Raw genomic sequence first — 5,201 nt, 5'->3', positions numbered from 1 at the left:
CCCCTGTCAACTATGCCTTATATATACATGTAGAATGAAAATGAGTGCACTATATAATAAAAATGAAATAATAGAACTCTTTAATGTCACAAAATAGCCATATACATATATTATACTCATGGCATGCATAGGAGTTCAAATAGAAGCTATCGCTTTATCTCACCTTGAAGGAACAATTTATAAGGTGATATCAACAACAGTGAAACAACTCAAGAAAATCATGAAATAGCTTAACATTTTTATATCATCGTTGAAATCATACATGAGACCTTTAAGCACAAAATCATCTTCAACGTAATCCTTATAAAACATTCTCATTTTTAACATCATAAGAAGCTTTAAGAGTCATAAACTTCTAGCTTTTGAAATCAAGTAGGTTATGGAAAAAACCTTATGGAATCATACCATAGGAATCATGCCTTTGAAAGAAAGGGACGAGCCTTAACATACCTGAAATTTTGCGTTGCGGCTTTTCTGCCTATTTTCGGTTTCGTAATCTACCTATAAGACCATTCATACTATGGTTAGGCTCACTTGTTATATACGTATGCTAGACCTTCAAATTAAACCTCTTTAAAATCTGCCGAAATTCGAACAACATCTCCTTGTTTATATGCCTAACCCGAATTCATAACTCAACAACCAACAACAACAACAACAATACCAACATCCATCATAATATTCTCAATATCAAAATACTCCATAAACATCTCATATAGGGTTCATCCTATATTTCCACCAATCAAAACCACTATACGGCTATTAAACAGTTCTATCTCCGTAAATAAACCAAAATTAACATTAATAATAAAAGATTCATACCTTACTCCCAATATTATGGCTATATCTTTAATCCTTCACCCTGATCTTAAGCCAAAACGCATCACTACATAATTTTGAAGTTGCAACTATACGTTGTCTGGACCGGAATTTGGGAATTATACCAGGTTTAGCCTAAAAAGTTGGTGTTGGGAGTTGGGAGGAAGTCTCCAAATTTTTGGAGAAAGCTTGGAGTGTTTGGTGAAGAAAATGAGGGGTAAGCCCCTTTAAATAGCGGTCCAGGTTCTGCCTGGACCGACTTAAAATTCCTTCAGCGCGTTCGCGCCCCGCACGGGCGCGCGTTCGCGGCTTAGCTTATTTTCTGCCTTCGCGTTCGTTCGGTAAAAAGGTCATAACTCTTGATCCCTTTATGGTGTGAGGTCCCGACCTATGGTTGAAAATATCTTTCAATTATCTACAACGTTATTCATTTTCCAAATTCCAAACTTATAATGGCGTTTTGGCTCCTCCAATTAAGATCTTCCGAAAATGTTTCCTTAAATTGTCCTTTTGGAGGGCTTATGCCCATATTTGGCTTAAGGGTCCTTCTTAGGACTTACTCAACTTTCCATGTACTACTCATATATCTCTTCACATTTCCTTTATAAAACCCCAGCATGTGGGCCCCACTTAGCTTATAGTAACGAGGGCTTTCGTCTAGCAACTACTAACTGATTTACACCATACGGTCTTCAAATGTCATATGTATATTATTATTACACTCTTATAATATAACCTTCATCCCTAACTCGGGCCTCAAAATTGCTCAGCGCGTTAGCGCCTCGTAGTGGCGCATTCGTGCTGTGTTGGCCCTTGGCCTTCTGCGCGTTCACGCCACTCCCTAGTGCGTTCGGGCAGACCATTTTCTTGGCCTGCTAGCCCGACTTGTAACGTCCATATCTCCTTACCCCAAAGTCCTATTGAGGAGCGGTTTGTCGCGTTGGAAACTAGACTTCCCGAACTTCACTTTAGGCTTTTGTTTCACTTCAAAACTATTAATATACTAAAATATATTCTTTCTCCCATTTAGACCAAAATTTCCGTACCAAACCTTGCCCAACTTTCCTTCAAAGCCTTGGAAGCTTAATCTCCTTAGTTCACTTGTTTTCCAATCCCTCTATAAGCTGTTACGCGAACTCGAACTCTTAAAATTATAAAACGAGCACCTATGATCTAGCATCTTCTCGAAAATAACTCTGATGTCTGTAATTGAATAGCTAACACCTAACGAATCTCAATGTGCAGAAACTACGGGGTGTAACATTCTTCCCCCCTTAAAAACATTCATCCTCGAATGTTGTAGTTACAAATCCATGACATTTTCTTGATGTGTTGAAGTGGCTGCCCTTCTCTTATGCTCCGATCACCTTATTTTTAACATAGGTTGGTCAATCTCTTCTCTTTCTCCCTTAGCTCTTTATTGAATTCTTTCTTAAATTCTATAGCCTTCTGTTCTTATGTGACTAAACTAATATTCAATTATCGCTCTATTCCCGTCCAGGTGGTCTTGATTTGCCATGGTTACGGCTACTCGCAGACTTGCAAGTGCCTCCTCTTACTTGCTCTTCATTCCTCTATTAGTGGACAACTCCCTTGCTCGACTACGGCACCTTCCTTAAGTCTCTTTTTCTTCGAAGTGCTCTTCTCCACTTGTTATTTTGTAGTATTAGCCCCAAAGTTCATAGAATCTCCTCTCAGAAGTACAAATCTGTTCTATTTCTAGAAGGCTTTTCTGTTTCCGAGGTAATTGTGTCAATATGACTGCACATTTATCCCTTCGAATGCCCCTCAAGAACTAGAAATCCCTTGGCACTTTTGCAAACCTACTTATTTTCTCCCAATTCACATCTTTATTCATTATTACTACCCTCCAGTTCCACTTATCAGAATATGATTTCGAACCCTTTACCTTCGTCTTGTGTTCTATACTACATATTCCATTCTTTCCATATACTTTGATGCTATTGCATCAGGCTTACCCAACTCTAACTTTCATAGAAAATAATATCAATTTGCCCTATCGCACTTGCCACATGAACTTCAATACCGTGTTCAGTCAATACCTTTAACATATAACCTCATTGATTATCTTTATTGGTTAACATAACCACACATAAGCTATCGTATATCTTTACTAACACCTTACTTACCAAGTATCCCCAATACTATTCAAACTTGCCCTAATTCTGTAACTGTATACGTCTTCTCTCTCTCTATCAAGCTGGTCCCCCTCATCTTTCGCAATCATTGAGAATTTCCAATCGTAAGGTTCACACGCTTCTAATTTCCCTCAAGCTGTTCTAGTTCCTCATCCTTCTCTTATGTCTAAACTAGTAGGACTTCTTAGCATACTTCCCACGGGGTTACCCATCCTATTACTACTCTGGCCCAAGCACGCTTAACCTTAAAGTTCTGATGGGATCAGGTGCATTAGTCTTTGGTATGATCATATCTATCCTACTGCATGGCCTTTATTACGTGACCTAAAATAAGTTGAAGTTCTAACGGATCCCAAGAAAATTTTCGATCATGCATCTTCCTCCGAATTGGAAAAGTCCCTCATTTTACTGACCAAGCAAATGTTGTTTTAGCCTTCGGAACTCCCCATGACAAGCCATCAATTAAAACATACAACTGCACCATTCCTAAATTTTAAGATTCCTTTTAGCGGTAAAACTTCTTAGCCGCAGTTATCTATAAGTACTTCGTTTATCGGTCCCTGTAAAACTTCTATTTGTCAATAATGAATGGTATCCTGCAATAATTGTACACACACAAGAAGTTTCCATATACCTGTAGCTGGCTTGTCCTCCTCTCGGTCTAGAGGGCTGTAAAGTGAAGTATCCTCCTCATCGTCCCTGCAACATTCTGTTAGCCATCTCATCATGGCGATTGTTTATATAGTTCTATGCCATATACTTTTATAATTGATATAACTAGCGGCTCGAATTTTCACGAGGGTTCATTGTCACCAGCTTGTTTCGACCAATCGGAATATCCTTGAATCCTTTTCTTTCCATCTTATCTCCGTCTAATTCCATGGCTTCTCTTTGCATTCCTTAGCTCATCTTGCTTCATAACTCCCTATTACTTCTCAATTTTTCCCATTGTCGGGTGTCATAATTCCTCCAATACCTTAGTCAGCCCTTGTGCTCGTACTCAAGCTTACTTGTTTCCCCTCTTAAAGGATTTACCTTATGGTGTTGTATTCCATTACCATTATCGATCGAAATGTCATCCCATAATAATCCTTGCGTCATCGCTTTTGTTCTTTCACTTACGAATCCTTCAAGTTCCCTTTTTGTCATTACCTAAAAATACTACTTTAAATCTCAAATCTTGCCTATAATAATCTCTAGGGATACTCAAAATAATGACGTACCCAACTATACATCATTTAGGAATAGTACTTTTTTATTCCAATAATTAATGCCCAATGTCCACTTGTAGTGTCATCTTCATCTTATCATTCCATATCATCTTGTCCCATACTTTCCCATTAATCAATCTGTAACCATCATAGACGTATAATCTTCGTGATCTCCTAAATCTTTGGTCCTTGTCCTTAATTTTTTTTTTTCTGGAGAATTTTGGCAGAGTGCCTATTATTTACAACCTTCTTAGTTCTGGTTATAAGGACATATAGGTTGGTTCCGAAGTCCTCACATTCATCCTTTGTCACGTACAACCGTACTCTATCTCCTGTTGATTTATTTAAACTTGATCCTATCGTCTGCTTTCCTGCTTTTATCCTAACCCTTTCCTCAATTCTGTATTATCTGACCCTCAATGGGTATACGTTTTTCCTTGCCCAAGTTTCTCCCTCCTTCTTGATATCATAACCTTTTTTTTTCTAATGCTCCTTCTTATATTATTAGTTGAGTTACCGCTATCCGACTTTAATCCTCGAGAAAACCCGATCCTGATTCCCTTTGTAGCACTTGCTACCTCAATTTTGACATACAGCACAATCAATACTTTTGACATGTCGTAACATCAATCATAAGGGTATACATAATACTCGATGTAGCCACTTGTGACTTATCTTTTTATCTCTTTTCAACACCTTTTTCTTGCGAGATATCCCGTTGCCATTTGATTTTGTCCTGAATCTGTAGCTTTAATACATCTCCCCTCTTTTGACCAACTAGCTAGACTCATACCTCACAATCATTTCGAAATTCTAATTGCAAAGCTCATATGCTCCTAATTTCCCTCGGTTTATTCTGGTTTCTCATATTCCCTTTTTCGTACGTCTAAATCTATAGGTCTTCCTAGCATATCTTTCTACATCCTAAATGTGAATCCCGGCGATATAACTTTACTTAGAAATCTTTACTCGTACTTGTACCCTGTCTCCTTGTCTAAAAGAATCAACCTCA

The sequence above is a fragment of the Lycium ferocissimum genome, chromosome 1 (assembly GCF_029784015.1).
Source record: "Lycium ferocissimum isolate CSIRO_LF1 chromosome 1, AGI_CSIRO_Lferr_CH_V1, whole genome shotgun sequence".
In the NCBI taxonomy this organism is placed as follows: Eukaryota; Viridiplantae; Streptophyta; class Magnoliopsida; order Solanales; family Solanaceae; genus Lycium; species Lycium ferocissimum.
Note: the sequence above shows the minus strand (reverse complement) of the source record.